Source organism: Clinocottus analis, unplaced genomic scaffold (genome assembly GCF_023055335.1).
Source record: "Clinocottus analis isolate CAN_PGR_092001 unplaced genomic scaffold, fCliAna1.0.p SCAF_23, whole genome shotgun sequence".
NCBI lineage: Eukaryota > Metazoa > Chordata > Actinopteri > Perciformes > Cottidae > Clinocottus > Clinocottus analis.
Genome location: NW_027175965.1, coordinates 9,086,693 through 9,108,195, shown reverse-complemented (window position 1 = coordinate 9,108,195; position 21,503 = coordinate 9,086,693). Strand labels below are relative to the sequence as shown.

At 44.5% G+C, this 21,503-nt stretch overlaps 1 protein-coding gene across 11 annotated transcripts in view; it reads right to left on the bottom strand.

Moving 5' to 3' along the window:
- ptprsa (protein tyrosine phosphatase receptor type Sa) overlaps positions 1 to 12,111 on the bottom strand; it is a 210,153-nt gene extending 198,042 nt beyond the window's left edge. For all 11 annotated transcript variants that reach the window (XM_068590029.1, XM_068590028.1, XM_068590034.1 and 8 more), the window contains exon 1: positions 11,826 to 12,111. The gene's annotated coding sequence lies outside the window, so the exon portion shown is untranslated. The remainder of the gene's footprint in view (positions 1 to 11,825) is intronic.
- Positions 12,112 to 21,503: the final 9,392 nt, after the last annotated feature.

The following is a 21,503-nucleotide window of genomic DNA, read 5'->3' as shown; positions in this document are numbered from 1 at the left end:
ATTTTTAGAAGGTGACGTATAGAAAGAAACATACCTACAGACAGAACGGCTACGCAAGGGAATTCATCACATCTTTTAACGTGCCATTTCTTCTGCAATATATGAAGACAAGGACTTATGTGAAGCATGTTATTAAGCGCTATTGTTCTCGTCACCAGCAGCAGATATCGTGTCCGAATATAAAATGTCGATCCGAAGCAGAAAGCCATATTTTGCTCTTGTCCACACTCGGTGAAAGTAATCCACAGACCTGGTTGTTCACGGTTCCATTGAAAAGCAAAGTACATTTTCCATTTATCTGTCTCCTGTCAGTCCGGCTTCCTATCACAGGGGGGGGAAGTTTGCTCGCAGTCATGTTTGAGATACCTGCTCATGGCCGCGGTGGAGAGGATGAACACACAGTACTGAGGCAGAGCGCTATCTTAACAGACGTGGAAATGTATTACTCTCCTTTTTTCAGGGCTCACGGGCCTGAACACAGGAAGCACATACCGCCGTGGTGTCGAAGGAGCTTCTCTGTGCAGAGCAGAGGACGAGGAGAGAGAGAGAGCTTCCCCACAGTCTGTGATGTCAGATGGATGATGGCACATCTCAGGACGGAGGGTGCCAAAGCTGCAGGTTGCTGGTTTGTAGGCTTTTCCAAAAAAGACAGCAACTGATATTGCGACGCTGTGTCTATTAAACATATTTAAAACCCTCGCGTGATGATCGGCCTCGGCTCATTTTTTGCGAAGAACATATATCAGATAAAATGTTCATGGACCGCACAGCGTAACCCCTAAATACACATTTATACTACACACAGGGCCCATAAAAGTCTGGAAATTGTGGACGTGCATTATTAAATTATTAACCAGTGTTTGATTGTGTTGAATTAAAAACCGATAAATACAGCGGGTCCAACAGACCCACAACACCTGCTGAGCAACAAAAACATCAACACAACACGAGGGTTGAAGGTGCCATATTTAAACACTATATACTTTCTAAACCATTATATATTATTACACATTTTTGCTAAGGAAAAGTATATTATTACCAGTTATGTAAAAAAAAAAAAAAAAAACAATGTGCAGGTTTGCTGCAAACAAATATACTTTCAATTTTTACACTTTTAAAAGTTCTAAATTCTCCTTATTTTGCATTCAAACCCGACGAAATGATCCATTATGACACACTGCCATCATCATTCGTGTTCTCAAAAATATTCATAGCCTCGTGTTCAAAATGTACAAATCATCTGATCGCTGCGATCATGTTCAGCTCACGATTTATGAACACTCATTACAAAAATGTAAATTATTCAGAGTGGAGACAACTTCATTTCCTTTGTGCAGCAATGTGCCCGTCTTTTGAATAACCTTTTTGTTTCCCAAACTGAATCTATATTGTTTGCTTGAGCTCTTCGCTTCATAATTCACGAAGCGAACGTATACAACTTCTGACGAGGGGGGAGACGAGTCGGGAGACGAGTCGGGAGACGAGTGAGACAACGGGGAGATGTAAATAACCCGACGTGGAGGAAAGAGGAAGGGAGGAACAACACAAGCAATCAGTGGGGAATGGAAAGGGTTTGAGCTGAATGAGAGGCAGAGAGAGAGGAACAGAAGCACAGAGACAATCACGGAGAAGCAAAGACACAGAAGAGGAATGATGGACAGCGAACAGGAGGGAGGGGTGAACCCAATTGACATGAAACAAGAGCAGGCCGCCAGATAACCAGGGCGCTTTTATTCTTTGTGTCAATTAAAACGGCGCTTTAACAAAAAGGTATACAGCAGGATGCGGCCCAGCCGAGGTGGCGGAGAGAGGTCGGCGTCTCGGCTCACCCCGTCCTGCTGCCGTCCGTCTTTTCCTGAAGTGTTTTAGAGCTCAGAGCCGCTGCAACGAACTGCTTTTCTTTTCAAAGCGCTGGAGACTGAATGCGGTGACCTAACCTCCCCCCCGCTAGCCAGCTAGCTAGCTAGCTAGCTCACTGACCGTTAACGTAGGAGCGCCGGGGCGGGAGGGTGGAGAAAACCATGACATGAGAAGAATGCATGTCTTCCATCTCTGGGAAGATGAATCAAACTGATGAACGGGACAGCTTTGAGAAATCGGCAGTCCCATTTGGGGTTTGTCAAAGGTCTGACGGATTTATTTGGCGCAACGTGATGTTTCCATTCCAGACGAGCGGGGCACGCTGTGGGCGATTGAGAGGAGATTTCTGTGTGCTTTTCTGATTACAGGGCTGAGAAAGGGATGGATGGGTGGGGGAAAGAAAAGGACGAGGAAGGGTAACAGATCAGAAAGAAATGGGGAGGGTAAAAAAAAGTGCGCGAAAAGTGTGAGAACGCAGGGAACAGATGGAGAATAAGAAGCAGATAGGTTCACCTCTCATTAGCTCGCCTGCCACACACGATGCCACAAAGCAATGCGCCTCCCAAGGACATGAATTAAACAGAGAGCCAACTTCCTCAGAGCAAAGCAGCCCAGCCAGCACTTAGCCAGGCCTCATAAACAACCAGCTCGCGTGTGTCACTTCTTCTTCACCCAACAAAGTGACAGCAGAAATAAATTACCTTTAAGTAGACCTCGCTGCTCCTCTACCGCGGCGTCCCGGAGCTCACGGCTCAAACGGATGGACAAGGAAAAAGGTAAAGAGCAGGTGGCAGACTGCGAGCCTTAAGTTAGCTGTCAGAGTGGCAGCGAGCGTAAAAGGTCGTCCTTCCTCGCTCCAGGCTATCCTGCATCACCGCTCCATTTAGATGGAGGCATCCAGCCCTCGCTGGGAGACTTTCAAAGAGTACAGCAGTTGGATTCATTTGATTTCCTCCATTAACAAAACAAACAAGCGGTTCCCCTTAACAAGAAGCATGTGACCGTAAAACGATTAAGACATCCAAGAGCAAAGAAGAAAGTTACAAGGGGGAAACACATGGAGGCTTTTAAAGAGAATACTTTGGCGAGGTGTTGTACTTCTTGGCTTCATGTTTTCGTGCAACAACCAAAATCAGATAGGAACAACTGGAAAACTGGCGAGGAGAAGGCTAAAGTCAGCTGGAGTGAAGCAACATCCTGCGTTACCGAGAGTTCATCGGCCCTGTGTTGCGTTGGAAAGAGAAAAGGGTCACGCGGTTGTTTCTGGGAATTAAACAGAACAACTTACCGGAACAAGCAGCAAATTGTTCTCACTCTTCCTGGGGACTAAAACACTTTCTCTTGGGGTTGGAGTTGGAGCAGGGTCGTGGGAGAGCGGAGGGAAGGCCAAATAACCAGCCCTGCCTCTGTGAAAGGCTCCTAATGGAAGGTAAAGGTCTGACATGAGTCGGGGCGGGCTGATGGAAGGAGATACATCGACTTGCCTCCCACCTCGCGATCCCCTCACTTTCTACAAACCCTTGAGCTCCAAAAGCGTGACCCCGAGTTGCTCCAAAGGCTCTCCATCAACCCCTTCTGCACCTCCCCCTCATCATTATGCATCTACTCCTCCACAGCTGTGATACTTTACCCCCCCTCCACCCCATGACTTTCCTCGAAAAAGAGAGACAGAGAAATGAAAACAGGCCTGCGAGTCAAATTCTTTACATGCCGGCAATGCCTCATGCACACGTCTCTCATCCATCATCTGGACAGGAATCCCCAAAACACAGTGCACCTGCATGCATCAGCAACAGGGGGCCCCCCATACACTGATCTGTGTGTGGCACCATTCACCAAGCACTGGCTCCCTTAGTTCGTTAATGAGGTGTCTCGTTGGTGGGAAACAACGACGCTAAAATAACAGATCATCCTGTAGCTCCTCTGCGGTTCTCCTTAGCAATCAACCCTGTCAGTGTTAGCCGTTTGGTTGTGGGGGTCCTTTGCCTTCAGAGGCAGCTATTGAGCTGGACTTTGGAGAAAACACAGGTTTGTTAATCAAGCGGAGGCAAACAATTAGTAGAATCCAATAATCAATGTCTGTGGACCAACAATAAATCCATGGCGGCTGCGCCAGAGGATGACAAGTGGTGGGAAATGGGTTCCTACTAATTAAACAGAAGCCTGCTGGTGTGCTATCGTTCGCTATTAGCTTTGCCGCTACACCGTTTAGCCCATCTGATTAGGCTGTTTGACTCAGCTAATGTTATATCCTTAACAAAATCCTTTTTTTTCCTAACTGCATGCTTGCTGAAGGACCGTTAGACTCCTTTGAGGCTGATTTTTCCATTTGCTACTGGCGAGAAATCAATGATGAGGGGGGAGTCTGCCGGAGAGTTTGTGTTGTAACAAATGATTATGAATCCAAAATATCAATCAAATCTAATTTCCACAGTCTCGTCGTCAGGTAGATAAACGTAGAGGGACTTTTAGAAACGACTACCACCACAGTATTAATGCAAATTATACTTAATGATTGAAAGAGGTACTTGTACAATGGGTATTACTGAATGAGGGAGAAAAGCACATGTCCAAATTGTGGAAAATTGACTAAAATGTGCTTTTATGTTTCAGCAAACGCTTTAGAGAGGTCACAGGGGTTAGCGCCCTTGTGAATAATGCTATACCCTCTCAAAATGGGCCAGACGTAATTACTGAACCGTACAAAAGGACATTTAGATTCCAGTTGTCTTCCGCTGGATCAAAAAATCCTCTTCGGCAGCGAGCGATGGGTGGAAAGTTAATAGGGTGCTGGGATACACGGCAATGGGAAAAGAGCTCGGTGAGGAATGCCGGGGGAATCTGCTAATCGCAGACGAGGCAGCAGACAGACCGAGGGAAGTTTGTGCTGTGCAGCAAAGTGTCAGGACGCCGCACAGAAACATTCAGCATTCAAACTATGACAGAAATTTGCCGACGGGATGAATCATCTCGTCCAGATCGTGTGTGTTGTGGCATCTTGAATCTTGCTCGTTCTCCAGAAAACATTTCATTTTTGTCCAACAAAACAAACCAGTGCACACAATACAAACTGTGAATTGTGTGTCTGTTTCACTGAGCGTAGCGTTGAAGGTGTAGAAGAAATAAAGACGCGCGATGGCGGTGAAGCCGACGTGCCTCCACTCAGCACAACAGCAGCCGATAACTCGGCCGTGATCAATAGCCGGTCGTGACTCTTCCTCTACGTCTATTCCTGCCTCATTTCCAGTCATCTTGTCCTCTTTGTCTCATCTATAATTCCACCTTGTTTCCTGCCATGCTTCCTGACCTCTTCCAGCGCATCATTCCTTCAATACCTCCCTTTTCTTCTTCACCTCTTTACCTAGCGTCTTTCTTTGTTCTTTAATTTCTCATTTCCTCCAACTTTCCTTCTCAATTTTCGACTCTCTTCCTGATCCTGACATCCCTACATGACCCTACATCATGCTTCCTTGGCACCTTTCCTTCCTCTCGCATCCTCCCCTTCTTTTCAGTCTTTGCATTCTTTCATTAATTCCTTCTGATTTGATCTGTTTCATGTTTCTCTTCCCTACTCTTGCATCACATGTTTCTCATCACTCCCTCTTTTCCTCCCTCCTTCTCTGTTTGTTCCTCTTGTTCTTGTCTCCTCCACCACTTCCTTCTACCTCTCCCTCCATGTAATTTACCTTCCTTCCACTTCCTCCTTCCTGCACCTCTGCTTCCCTTCCTCTGTCCCAACTCATATCTCTCTCCAACGCAGTGCTTCTCAAACTTTTTCTGTCACTTTGGAGGAAGCAAAATGTTCGGGCCCAACAACACGGGAACAAAATGGTGCAACTTGTTGAGACTCCTCCATCCGTTCTTTTTGAATTAATAGATTAAAAAAAATGTAAATCCCTTTCAAGTGAACCAGATTGCTTCATCTGACAAAAACTAATAACATGTGCAATCACATTGTTAAAACAATGCAATAAAGTTATATATGTGCAAAAAAATAACTCATATCTGGCAAAAAGATGAGCAAGGAAGCCGGTTGGATCCCTGTTTTCGCCTTATAGTTTCATGTTGAAGTGTCCTTGAGCAAGGCACTGAAGCACCAGAGCTTCACAGCAGCACAAAGATGGTGACATGCAGAGAATAATCCCACCACTGTGGGATTAATAAAGGATCGTTAAGAATCGGCATCTCCCCCCGCGCCCCACCTGTAATACCTCCGCGCCCCACTAGAGGGTCGCGCCCCACAGTTTAGGAACCACCAGTCCTCTCCTGCCGCCCTCTGTGTCTCCTCGTTGCTCTCCTGCAATCCAGTTCACATCTTTCCCAGGACACATTGTTGCATCCCAGCGGAAGCTTGCGCAGCGTTCTGCCATAAATAATTGAAGAGGCCCCGCATGGCCGGGCGCGCTCGGTCTGAATGGATTATTCTGGGAGAGATCAATGCCGCCTTGTGAGGGTTTTATTAGGGCCTGCAGATGAAACGTACAAGGCCGCACGCCAATGCGTTCCTCTCTCTGTCTTGACTCTGGTTGGGCTCCGGCGTGACGTCCTGCACGCCGTCCTCCCACTCCCACGACCCCCGTCACGCCACCGGCGGCCGGCGGTGCATTTACAGTACGACTCTGAATTAAACATAAATGACTATCCAAGGGAGTGTAGGAGTCATTCATTCTTTATGATGCCTTTGACTATGATGCAGGCTCGTAGTAAACGGGCCAGACAGCATTTTGTTATTCCTGCCATTGTCCAGATGCATTATCCTCACAGCCCCCCCACCTCCTCCTCACCATCAGGATCCACTCAGCAGAACGGAGAATGGCGGGAAACATCCGGCAATACCCACTGGAGTTGTCGTGGGCAAATGAAAAAAAAAAAAGGGGGGAGGAGGTGAAACGCTCCCGTGACCTTCAGGAGGAACGACCCTTGGGGGCGTGCGGCGTCTGCAGTGGAGGATAGACCTCTGTGAGCGTCTCTCCCTGCAGGGATTTACATCTGTCTCCTTCAGCGAGAGGTCTTTCTAATTGTCTGCTTTCCGGAAAACATCCTGCCGAGCCGGCGAACGCAGGCAGCTTGTTAGGCCTTCACAGCTACTGGGTCCGAACGGGTAATCAAGACACGGACGCGGTTCTCAACTTGAGGCACTTTGACGCAAATTCTACCTGTGTGTCCATAACGTGTCATGATTTGCAACGCTGCAGCGAGAACTTTTGCATTGATGGAAACTTCAGTAACACACAGAGTCACCAAGCGATGCGCTGCAGCAACTGAGATGTGGGAACGGCAATATTTGGTTGTGCATACAGCAATACAGCAATATTGCTCATTCCAATTATTTTGATAGAAAGGAAACCAGTAGTAGTTCATATTAACATTATATAAACAAATTAATGGGCCAGAGGATGTTCGTTGGCTGCAGCAACAAGTCAGACTTTGACAACAACAGCAACACATTCTTTAAGAAATATATTTCATTTTCAATTTACTACTCTGCATTGGTCTCAAATAAAATGTTTTCCCGTTGACAAATGTCTGCTTTAATATTGTTTTCATATGAAACAAATGTATTATATCGAATACAGCTTGAATAAATGGGAAAGAGTGCGTAAATTACAGCTGATTTTACCCCCGTATTCTCAGGTTGTCTAAACACACAAATCACAACTGCAATTATCCTCAAGCAAAGAGCCTTTAGAGGCTTAACATGCTGCTTTAACCAGAGCTGGACGTCCTCAGTGACCTGTGCCTCGCGCCAGGTAAAGGTTTCACTTTGGTGATTACTGTAAAAAACACACTCAAACCTTCACACAGACGCACTTCCTCCCGCCGCTTTAATCCCCTCACATTGTTTTGCGTTGGCATCGTGGCCGGCAGACAGGAATAGACATCGCTTTATGGGACGTTCTTTTGAAATGAAGCTCAACATATTTGACACAGAGCGACGCCCTCGAGGCTCCCCCCCCCCCGATCCCTCGATCCCTCACCCGAGGCCTTCCTGTCCTTCCAGGAAACGGAGGAGGAATCCCGCTTTGCTCCAAGACCGCTCATCTTTTCTTTTTCTGACATGGCGGGCTTGTTCCAAGGAAATGTGTACACGTCAAAGCCATTAAAGTGTCAAGTTCCACGGTGGGCTTGAAGCGGGTCAGAGTGTTGCTGGAGAACTTGTGAATAGTGCATTTTTGCCCTCATTCTGGCAGCGAAGACTTCCTCTAAAGCGCTTGTATCTCAACCATTTGAAATGACAGCCCAGTGTTCAAAAGACGCAAGGACACGTTTCCTTTCTCTGCTGTTAGCTCATTTGCATATTTGCATATTTGAGATCCATATGCTTCGTGATGAGCTTTACTGTACAGTCTGATGGACAGAAGGCCTCGCCACATTACGCAACCCGCACTTTGCTTTTCATTTGAACTCAATCTAAAACACGGCAACATCTGGAGAGTTGGGTAAAGACTTTACGCTGGTTTCATTTACCCGTTTGCCCGTTATTAGACTTGAATAACACTTCACCTCGGCACGTTTAGCAAGTGGTGGAGGTGAGGATGAGATGGCGTGCTCTGAAATTAACATTTCGATGCTTTGAATTTTAAATTCGGCCAAAGGCGGGGGTGAAAAACATGAGCGAGGAAAAAAAAAAAGTAGCCCGCTGTTTGTCTGGAGGTGACAACTAACAAGCACTATCCGGGTAATTAGACTGCCGCAGTGCACATGGGCGAAGCTCAACATAAAGTTTGGTTATGATTAAAGATTTTCTTCCCTCTCTCTCTCTCTCTCTCTCTCTCTCTTCTGCCTCTTGCTTTACATGTTTGGGTTTCTTTAAACCGCTCGGCCAGACATCTGCATCTGCTTCCATTCCCACTGCATTAATGACGCGGCCGCTCGGTGGCCTGTGATGAGACTTATGGCTCATCTTTTGAATATAAAAAGTAATATATGTGCATGTGTGTGTGAGCAGGTTCATGTCTGTCACAATGTGCATTTGCAACGTGTGTGTGTGTGTCGGACCTTTTCTCGCATGCTTGGATCTTTACCGCCCGGCCGCTGACAGGTGAGCGTGATGGAAGTGCATTTCTGCGGCGGGGAAACAACGGATGCTCGGGCATGCCGTCCAATCCCCATCTCATACATACAGAGAGGCCGCGTGATGGATGTCGACTTAAGAGGTGGACACAGTGGAAAGCTAACATGCTAACGTCTACCGAGCTACCTGTAAAGGTGATGCCGTGGGGTCTAAAAAAAAAATGAGGGACTTGTAATTTAAATCTTTCGTATTTTTTTCTGCGACTTAGTTCATGTGTGTGAAAAGCAATGAAATGAAAAGAGAGGAAAAACACACTTTGCTGGACTCTTGCCTCCCGTTGTAGCTCAGCTCACTGAGCTCTTCAACGTCTTCAATGAGCTGAGTTTCTTTGATGAGCTCTTTCATCAAAGTGTAACCTATAAGCCATGCCGTACGTCACACACTTCTATTTCACGCTTGTTCTTTCAGAAACACGTTACTTTAACCAGTAAAGCACCTTAAATCCCTCCCTGGCTCCAGTAAGATCTGAGAGGAACATACAATAAAGCTCTGACGGTTCAAAATGTGTGTTTGACTGCTGGGTGCAGCACTCCAGTGATGGCCGCCCGTCCACTGGCAGCAGAGAGCGAGTACCTTCCTCCATTAAGACATCTTAACATCAACACACACACACACACACACACACACACACACACACACATCCGTGCTGAAGTGGGGATAACAATTATAATCTAAATTGAAATAATGACATCTTACAAATAGAATCCTAAAGTAAATGCACCACCTCCTGCATCACATTCATAGTTTAATGTCCTTCTTGCATGAGGACAAACTTGTGCACAAAATCTGGACAAAAACAAAACTCAAGAAGCATGTGATTGGTTGCCAGAATAAATCTGTGGCGGCGTCACGTCTGAATATGATTTAAAGAAAGGACGGTGGACTATTTCTAGAGCGGTTTGAGAGCCAGAGAGCATCGTGAGCTCCCTCACATACACATCCATGAATGTTACCTGCCTTGCTGTGATGCTCCTGGGCATGCTGTGTGTGTGTGTGTGTGTGTGTGTGTGTGTGTGTGTGTGTGTGTGTGTGTGTGTGTGTGATGGGGGGGGAGTCACTCTACATTCCTCATGTGACGGAACATAACAGGGAATTGGAAGACACAGCAACATCATAAATTTGATTACATTACATTGCGCTGCAAGCCTGTAAGCCATTTCCAGGCACCATAAAAAAGCCATAACTAAGTTACCACGGGCACAAAGAAAAATGAATAAAGCCATTTTCTTTTAACAACTCGGGCGCTGGCGAGATATTGTTCTCTCCTTTTGGATTTTATGAGCTTTGCAGACGCGTTGCGATCGAAACAGGAGACGGAACGAGAAGGAAAATGCTTCTGGGACATTAATAGGAATGTAAACGTTTCAACATGTATCCTAATGGACAATTAGCTTGTATCTCTCATGTTTTAAAATCGGTTAATATGGGAGTGATGACCGAATGATTTAAAAAAAGGGGGGATAAACAGATCTGTCTGCACAGAAATAAAGGAAACACGCTCTTCTGCTTATTCTACATTTGTCTCATTATGTGGGATCATGCATTATCATTTGGCAGCAGATCGTGTGCATCATTTCCAGGAACCATCATGAAACAAGTACAGAGGAAGATAGATTTTAAAATGAAGACCAATCTGAAAGTTTGAAAGTGAGATATTCTGAACTAATCTCTCATTTGACATAAATCAACGTCACATATGTGACAACTTTGTGCGGATACAACATGGTCTTTGTCCAGCATTCAACAAGGGCATCATCATCATCATCATCATCATCATCATCATCATCATCACCAGCAGCAGCACTTGGACTAAGTCAGTGTCCCCGCCGGGCAGACTGCACCTCGGCGGCTCTGTGAGCGCACACGACGCGCCACCGACACCGCGATGCGCAAACACGGCGCAGCGCTGGAGACCAACGCGAGAGAGAGAGAGAGAGAGAGAGAGAGAGAGAGAGAGAGAGAGAGAGAGAGAGAGAGAGAGAGAGAGAGAGAGAGGGAGAGAGAGAGAGAGAGAGAGAGAGAGAGAGCGAGAGAGATGAAACATCGAACATTGCAAGACCTGGATGTCTCATGATCTGCTGCGTGTTCATATCAGTGGAATATCTATGCAGAGCTTCTAGCGGCTGACTTGACTAATGAAGCCCCCCCTGTGGAGATGCACTTGTTAGATGCGCGTACACACACACACACACACACACACACACACACACACACACACACACACACACACACACACACACACACACACACACACACACACACACACACAGGCGCACCTCCGCCCGAAAAAAAAGAAGATGATTCACAAATCTGCGTTTTGCTCCAGAGCCTCTCAGCGCAGACAAGTGCAAACATTCTTGAGAATCTTGGTTCTCGTCTCCCTGCTGGTGCTGGACCATCGTTTCCTTTTATTCGGGAGACTCATGCTCGTAATGAACTCTCGTGGAAGGGGAGAGCCGTGCCCGTGGTTCAGAGTGATGGATCTGCTCTCCGGCGGCAGCAGCTCTGCTCTCCCGCAGCAGCAGCAGCAGCAGCTCCGCGGTGGCGGACTCGGGTCTCCCGCTGAGTGCGGGACCATCGAGCATCACTCTGCTCCGCCACCAGCGCACCAGCTCGTGTACGAGCCTCTTTGCAGTATTCTGAAAGGCTGCTCCTCTTTTTTGGGCACTTGCCTGCGTGTCTCTGCGGGTGTTCAGGCGGCTGGAGGACGCGCAGCTCGCGCGCTCCAAATAGCTCCTCCACCCCGCATGCCGATTATTTTTGGTTCAAGCGTTTAGAAAAAGGACAAAAGCCGTGATTTAAATTCCCAGCTCTTGTATCAAAGAAAGAAAGTAGCTGGATTTGGTCCGGATTCAACACAAAAAAAAGCCAGCCAGGGAAGTGCACCTACCTTGTGGTCAGCCTCGGAGTTCTTCTTTCTTTCTTCTCAGCTCGTAAACCCTCACATCTTCATCATTAAAACAAGCAATAATCCCCGGGTTTGTGTTGAATGTGTGCGTCCCTGCGGCAGGTCCAGTGAGGAGGAGCACTTCACGGGTTCCTCTTTCGGGTTAAATAATGTTTTTTTTGGGTTTATTTTAATATCCACCCCGAGAGCGCAGGTTGCTCCGGACGCGTCTGGGTTCGGCAGGAGGAGTCGCTCCCTCAGCAGCCGCCGTGCGCACTTGGAGGAACCAGAGCTGTGTCCGCGCAGGGAAGCTGAGGGAATGATGTCATGCGTCCGGCCCTCCCTCTCCTGCCTCCTCTCCAACTCACGGCTCTCTCCATCTTCTCCTCTTCTCTCCCCCCCTCTTTCGTTATGACACGTTTCGGCATTGAAAAAAAAGACAAAACATAAATTTAGCGCTGAGTATTTAAATCTTTATTTGGTAAATGATACATTAACTCTCTGAGAGGTAAATATCTTATTGATTGTTTTAAAATGAACCATGAAAAAAAAACCCGTCATGTATTTGTTGAGCAGTGGAAACACTTTTTCCTCCCGCGTTCAAATGAGGGTTGAAGCTGAAACACAACTTGCTTTTGACGGCGTGTTTTTTGCAGTGCAGCACGTGACGCGAGGAAGGAAAGACTCACCGAGGCATCGACCAGTAGCATCGACAGCTTTACCCGGGACAAGAGGGGAGGCAAGGCGGCATGAAACAGACCAATGCACACCGCGCATTGACCCCCCCCCCCCCCTCCTCCATCTTAAAGATGACGCGTCATCTTCTTATCAGAGTTAGACGTGAGGTTCATTGTGCAAACTACACTGCAAAATATCCTAAAATAATGCTTCAACAACTCGTGCTGGTCTTGTTTCCAGAGGGATTCATCAGGAAATACTTTGTTTTACTTTGAGCATATGGATGAATTTCACGAGTTATTCTGCACAAATTGTTTGTTTAAAAGTAGATTTATTATAATTACTTATTATGGAGTGAAATTAGTCTCAAAATGGTCACAAATAATCTACAAATTAAAATAAAATCTACAAACGTGTACAACAATTTGGAGGCATTTTGGGCTCAAAATAACAATTTGAAATCAAGTAAAACGATTTTACAACTGCACATTACAACCTGAATCCATATTAATATATATATATATATATATATATATATATATATATATATATATATATATATATATATATATATATATATATATATATATATATATATATATATATATAGTAGACCTTTAACTGCAACAATATGTGATCCATCAAAACTGTGAGGGGACGATGCTACGATGCTACGATGCTAAAGCCCTGACACCCTGCAGCACACACATGTTTATAGAAGGACAGAGACCAGCAGCATTATTTCAAACTATTTTCAAATGCATTGAAATTCCTCACACTGGATGAGCTTTCAGGTTTTCTGTGCGTCCCGGCTTTGCTGCCGGCTGATTGCTGGAAGAAAAAGACTGCGAGGCTGTTTAATCAATCAACTTCAGGTTCAGGTTTTACTTAATCAAATCTTTAAAGTGGCAGCTTTTCCTCCACGTCGGTGCTCAGACGATCCAACTGAAACGTGGCCACTGCTGGAGCTCATGCTTCCACTTAGTGTGTATATATATATATATATGTATATATATATATATATATATATATATATATATATATATATATATATATATATATATATATATATATATATATATTATTGCCTTGATAACACATCACATGGTAACACAGTCACATTAGTAGTAAAACTGTATCATAATAACAATACAATGAATTTAAAGAAAACATGATTACATTTAAAGGCGTTTAGTTAATGAGCCCAAAAGAAGGAAGAACAACCATAATATTCAAAGTTCTTATCTTAGGACAATGTGTGGATGGCCCTTTAATGATAATAATAATAATTTTATTCATAAAGCTCAGATAAAGAGGTCACAAAGTGCTGTACAGATTAAAAAGCACAGCAAAAAACACATTAAAACTAATAAAAGCAGATAAAAGCAGGTCCAGCACAAACAGGTTTGTTTTTAGTACTTTTTTAAACCTCAATCTATTCCTGCATCACGATTACAACGACGAGACGAGTGCAATAAGACCTGGAAAGCACCGCACAAGAGTTATTAACCCTTTCATGGTTTGTGGCCCCGGAAGGGACCAGACTGCTGACCCTGGAAGTGTTGAAGCATCCTCGACCTCTGAGCCAGACATGTGACCTTTAACCCCGACTGAAGCAAGTCCCCGTCCTCATGCTGCGGTCGTTCTCTCTCTGTCTTTGCCTCTACTTCACACAACAGGAAGTCCTGTGATGAAGTGGACAGAAGAGCCGTCAGGCATCTGGAGCAAAACGTCATTCAACATTGTTGAATTTTACACGCCAGCTTGTTGTCACAACGTTGCTGTCGAAGTTGTCGGTTTTGGTGGTTTTGTTGCTGTTTATTTCCTGTCACTTGTTGCGTTTAAAGAGGTGACGTTGCTATAAAACAGTTAACAGTTAATAATAACAGTTAATAAAACAGTTAGCGTCATATTCTGAGGGTAAAACATCAGTTAAAACCTCGCCAAGGTGGATGAATCAGAAAGACGCTCAGTAACGGAAAAAGCCACGAGGTATTAAAGGAAGTGTGTGTGTGTGTGTGTGTGTGTGTGTGTCATCTGCACGAGCCGTTTTCAGGGTTACAGCGTTAACAATGAAGGTGCAGCAATGAAATCCATTGGTTTAAATCTAAATCTTACTGAGTTAATCCCAGAGTGAGAGAAGCAGAATTATTTCATTTGTATTCTGTCTCCAGTCAATTAACTCGTCAATCTCAAAAGGTGTAAAAAAAGAAAGGGTGTAAAATACTCTGCAGCTGTATTTCAGAGTTATAATGTTGTCTCAGCAGGATAGAAACAGTAAAAAGCTTCTGCGTTATGGCTAAAAGATAACAGGTTATTGTTTGCATTAGTGGCAGTGCATGACGATAACACTTCACTCAAAGGGAAGCGTTGCTGTGCTCGTGTCTCTAAAGCTGAGCTCCTGGACAGTCACTCGTACCTTTAAGGAGGTCTGAGACGCTCGTGGACACTTGACATCGAGCATCGTGGGAGACGACTGAGACGTCTGAACTCACAGCTGCTGATGTGTCTCCATGCTTCTTGATGAAACGACACCTTGACCCTTCGGCCCTGAACGTTTCCTGCGAGTCCGTCACAGCCGCCGCTCCGTGGAAAATAAAGATGAAGGAAGTCGTCCGGCGCTGCGCTCTGAAAACAAGAGACGGCGTCTTGTCTTTGATGATGTCACATGTTCTTCCTCCTCCTTTTTTTCATCCGATACGATCCTCATCACCTCCTTCCATTACGTGGTCCACCCGTCCTCCTCTTCTCCAGATTTGACCTCTCATGTGCTGAACTCTGTGAGACCTTTTCTCTCTGGACCGTGTTCATGTGTGTGTGTGTGTGTGTGTGTGTGTGTGGGGGGGACACACACTCAGAGAGGCTGATGAGGGGATTCATTAGAGGAGAAGGAGGAAGAGGAGAAGGAGGAGGAGGAGGAGTGGTCTGTCACCTCAGAGCGCCGGCAATCAAGAAGAAAAGTCAGACAAGGCCGCTCATTGATTGGTAATTGTAAAAGTGTTATTTAGCCGGCGAGATGCGCCGAGCGAGCTTCAACTCAAGCAGGAATAAAGATGTGTGTGTCTGCTGGAGGAGGTGATGTCTCTTAACAGTGAAGGCCGTCATGATTGTCTTATATATGGAATTATTAGGTATAATTATGCTGTATTGTGTCTGCACTAAAACGCGTTTCATAGCTTTACAAGGAGCAGACTTCATGGTGCAGGAAATGAAGACAAACATGTACATTCCTCTCTTCTGCTTTTTATTGTTTCCTCTTAACGTGATGACACATCTGACGGGTCTTTACAATATTTAGAGGAATATAACACATACTCACTGTAGAGATAGATAGATAGATAGATAGATAGATAGATAGATAGATAGATAGATAGATAGATAGATAGATAGATAGATAGATAGATAGATAGATAGATAGATAGATAGATAGATAGATAGATAGATATGTACTTTATTAATCCACAAGGAGAATTTTCTTGTCGTAGTAGCACCCAACACTTCACAGACACCAAATGGAATAAACTAAACACACAAAATGAAATATAAGAACAGAGATGACAGATATATACAAAATCTTGACATAATCCTCGTTTTCCATGCAGATATGAATAAGACACAGATGTCTCGAGCTCAGAAGTGTTTGGTTTTGAACGTGAGCGTCTTGTGTGCAGCTTAGTGATTACTGATGAAGACTTAGTGGATCAGTTCCCAGAGGTCAGCGCACTAATGTGTGTCCTCTCACTGCTGCTGGATGAAGTCGGCCCAACATGGATCATGCACCTGCAGAGCGTCCACACGGCCTTCAAACAGCAGCTACGACTCCTTCAACACAGACGCTCTATTGGTGTTGAGATGGAAGGTAAGATATAGATAGATATATCTTACCTTTCATCTCTAGATAAGGTTGAGTGCTACATGATGTTCACATGATGAGTGAACCTATTGTTCAAACCGTTTTCCCTGAGGAATCCCTCATTATTTTGGTCACGAACGCGTCGTTATGTTTTACGACTTTGATGCAAAGCCGACGTAAACAAGAGTGTTTTGGAGAGAGAGAGCTGGAATGCTGAGAATACGGCTGAAGAGGATTAAATACGGGTCTTTGTTAAATGATGGTGTCACAAAAACAGACTAGTTTGTCGAAAAAACAACACAAATAGTGGCCAACACAACACGACATCACTGAAACAGTGACCTCATCGGAGAAGGAAGCCGGGCTGATCGACAAACACGAATACAACGATTTGAAGAAGAAGAAAACAATGAAAGAACAATTGAAAGTGTGTTACCCTGCTTACACAGTCTGCACAGGGGTGTGTCATCTGTATTTTTTCGTGCAGGACCAATCAGGAACCGGAGCAGCCAGGCGACAAAAAGAAACACACACCTGCAAGAAAACACCTGCAAGAAAACAGGTGATGCGACAATACCCCCAACGCCTGCCACACACACGCCACGAAAAATGGCGTCAAAGGATTTCGGCTTCTCGTTGAACGTCTATCCAGGTGTCGTCGCTCACGTTACTGTGAGGTGCGATGGATGGAAGCCACCTATTGCTCTGCGGCATGAAGACACACCTGGAGAAAGCGGCGAGTCGGCGACACGGCAGCGTAAAGGGCGCCGGCTGTGACAAGCGTGAATAGAAATAGATAGACACGGCATGAAGCGGGTGATAATCTGTCTGAAAGACAGACTGATAATGTCTGTGTGAAGACGCTGCAGCAGGAGAGGCTCTCGGCTCATTAGGTGGAGGCATTGAGGTGATGAGTGGGTGTACTCGCTGGTGAATATATGACACCAGCAGGCTTTGATGCGCTGACAGGTGGAGCTCGTCCTCCTGCTCTTTCCCTGTCATTATTCCCTCTTTTCCCTTCTCGCACATTCTCTCGCTCTCCAGAAGCTAACTAGCAGCCGCTTTATTGTTCGGTGTCTGCTCTGTTTCTCTCTCTCTAAGATTTTTCTATTCTCTGACTGTGATTTTTGATGCCGCATCTTACTCGTCTCACTTTTTCCCTGAGTCCCTGCCTCCTCCTCCTCGCTGTGGATATCTATAGCAACGGCCCGACAGGACGTTCAGGTGGGCGAAGGTGTGAACATCCCTCAGAAAATGAAACAATAACCCCCACGATTTATGATATCGCCGCGAGTTCCAGGATCTTCACCAGGCCGGCTTGTCGTCGCAGCAGTTTAATTTGTGTTTACAGTATAATCGAGGTAAAAATAGTTCTGGGTGGGTTTGTGTGGATTCGTGATGTTCTCGCCGTGTGAAGAGCGATCTGCGGGCTGCACACACACACACACACACGCACACACACACACACACACACACGCACACACACACACACACACACACACACACACACACACACACACACACACACACACACACGTGTTTTCATGGCTTTTTCGGGACATTCACCATCCTAACAATAACCATTTTACATATTCTGCACATTTAATTGAATCTAATTGAATTTCCTTAATATACACTGCACAGTTATTTGTATTCTATTGTGTGTGTGTGTGTGTGTATATATATTTATGTACACTTTTGGGGTATTTATAATACACAAAGAACACACAACATGGATGTGATGTCATGTCTTCAATGAACCTTCCAATAGGCTTGTTTTCAGCATTTAAATATATCATTTAGAAAGTTTACACATTTTATTTATTGGGTAATTTCATCCACGTGTCCTCAGCTCCATGTCTGCAAACAGTGAATGGAAGCTTTAACTTTTTTTATTGTCATAATTATGACTTTTTTTTCTTTTTTTTGTGGCGTGAATGGGCTTCCGTACATGTATTCCTGCAGGACCACCAAAGGAAGACAGGCAGTGAGTCAGGGAGCTGCAGCTCATCAGTGCATCATCAGCCGACCTTTGCCTCCGCTCTTCGCTCCACATCACCTGGCCGTGAAAGCAGCATCGCTCCGGCGCCGTCGCGGTGATGAGATCTGACTTCACCTTGGTGAGGTGCACCACCTTGCACCACCTTGTCACTACTACAGAGCGTCAGCTGCAGGCCACGACGGCACCATTACGAGAGGAAACCAGCTCAACACGGCCAGGCTTCACTGTCTGGCTGGCGTGTGGAGTTCAGCAGCATTTACTTCTCACAGGTTATTGTTTCATGTTGACGAAGTATTCAGGTCACTTTACTGGATTATTGATTCAGTCACACGTATGAAAAGGAAAGAAAACAAGTAATGCAGTTCACATTTGGACCTGTACGTGTGCACCTTCAGTCAAACCTGAGCTTTCTAAAGTTTTATCATTTTACATCTTGAGCTATTTACAATATTTTACATTTCTGTCACATTTATTGAACTTTGAGGGTCGTAAAAGCAACATTTCTGTTTGCTGAATTAGTTATTTAAATCAATAAGTAAAGATGGGAGTGATGAACCGTCAAGGTATTAAAAGTAAAAGGGAAAAACTATGCGAGTACAGATCCAGCAGCGTTATCAGATGAAATACAACATTTAATAATTCCTTTTCCAGCGTCAAAGGTCTCAGTTCTGGAGATGTTCGGGGTCTGGATCAGGGAAACATCTGGCAACAGAGGTTCCCAGGTGATAACCCAGTGATACGTCATCGCTCCTCACTCAACATAAAGGTACGCAGGTGCCAGGTAGTCATGAATTAATGCTTACATATTTCACTCACCAAAATAGGTTGAAAACCAACCGTCTTGTACATTTTGTAGAAGTTATTTCTGATGTTTCCACACAAGCCACGACGGGTCAGAACCAAAATGTCCGCCCGCTCTTGAGAGGTCGTGACCGAGGTTAAGACGACGACTGAGGAGGAGATATGTGTGTTTTCCAGAAGAATGGGGATGGATCTGTGTGTGCTTCACGGTGAGAGCTGAAGATAAAGCGACCCGGCTGCTGATAGCATCTGAGGATAGAAATAGCTCTTCACTCATGGAAAGGGAGACGAAGCCGCTCTGTGTGTAAACACGAGTAAAGGGGGATGTAAGAGATGGAGAATGTGCACATTACACCTTAAAAAATGATGACACTAATAATAATATATGTATAATAATGAATGACAATGATCAAATTAAAATAGCTTTAAAATATACATTTGGTGCAACAGTTCACGTGGATATTAAAAGGTACTTTCATTCACTTATTTATTCATTCGCACCAGGAAGTAAAGCAGCGTGTTGCCAGGAAGATGTGATGAAGAGCCCTCGAGGAGGCCGATGCAGTGAAGGAAATGTGATGAAGGGCCCTTTAGCGGCTCCTTACAGAGGAGGAAGGAGATGAAGTGCAGTCTGGGAGGCCCATCTGGTGGGAAGACGTGTGATGAGTTGCCCTTTAGGACGGCGGTCTCCAACCGCCGGGCCTGATGGGAAACGAAAAGAATGAAGGAAAAAAATGTTGATTGATTATGGAGGTCGGGCGACTGGACATCAGAGGAGACGACGCGCACAACACATGATGTCGTTGTCTTTTCACACACTTTATATTTGTTTTTATGCCGGTCGGATAATTGTATTACGTCATATTTATTACCTCATATGTATTACTTGATATTTATTACGTCATATTTATTACGTCATATTTATATCGTCATTTTTGTCACGTCGTTTTTATAACGTCATTTTTATCACGTCGTTTTTATTATGTCGTATTTATGTCGTCATATTTATCGGCTTCACCTTGAAGGCCAGCCCGTGAAAATCTTGTATTGTGACGAAAGAGTTGTGTAGTTGTGTAGTTGTGTAGGAGATCCTCACAGTAACGAGATGTGTTGAAGTTTTCTCAATAAAAACACACATTATGACTAAATAATATAGATGTGCACTCATTAGGATCATTTATTCTACTTATGAAACTTGCTTACTGGTAAAAAAAAACAATTAAAAAAAACAATTTAAATGTAACCTAGATGTAAAAAAACCTGATGGAGCTCAGGTTTACGTCCACATCTCCAGACGTCATGACGGAGTGACAGCTAGCTTAGCAGCATTGGAGGCACATGGAGGATAGAAAGTGTGGAAGCATCAGATGTTTCCTTCAAGACTTTCCTGGTCCAATGAAGGTTAAACATGAGCAGGATGTCAAGGTGACGTGCGTTGTACTCGTGGATGGAGGACACCGCCTTCAGAGGCCCATGAGCCTCGGCGTCTGCAGTGTTGATGCAGAGCTGTTTAACTTCAGCTTCTCCCGCCGCCGCGATCTGTCTTCATCCGTCTCACTCTGTCTGCGCTTCCTCCTGCTTGTGTTTGAGTCAACAATCATTAATCATCTGCAGACACACAAACGCTGAGGGACGCCGTCAGCTGGGCTGCGACCAGCACACGGGAACATACATGTGAACACGGACACGTAGCTGTGCACACGCTACTGCCGAGCAGAGCAGAACAAGGCACATAGTGTATTTTTACACACTTACACACACACACACACATTGTGTGTATGTGATTAACACACTGCAGGTACCTTGTAACCATGGTTTTCCTTCAGCTCGCTTCATGAGGAGTCTAGAGCTCAAAATGTTCTCAACTCAGAAGTGTTTGATGTAATATTATAATATTATAATATTATAATACATTATGGTTTGACTTTGTACGTTAAAAGTGACACTTAAAGTGACACCGAATGCAGAATGAATATGCATATTATTTTTGCAGTTATATATTTTATTTCAGCACCTTTTGCTATTTACAAATGTTCTTCTCTCTCTCTTTATCTCTGTATATATATATATATATATGTATATATATATATATATATATATATATATATATATATATATATATATATATAAATATATATATATACATATATATATATACATGGTAAATGTGTGTTTGTTCTAGTTGTTTATTGCAGTTTCAGTCAAAATCTTAACAGATGTGCACACAAAACTGAATAAAAAGATTATTTTGTACTTCTAAAGTACCATAAAATAATCACTAAAACACCAGCGTACTTTATTTGGGCTGTTCTGGTAAAAGTACAAGTTTCAAGTTATCCGTCTGGCA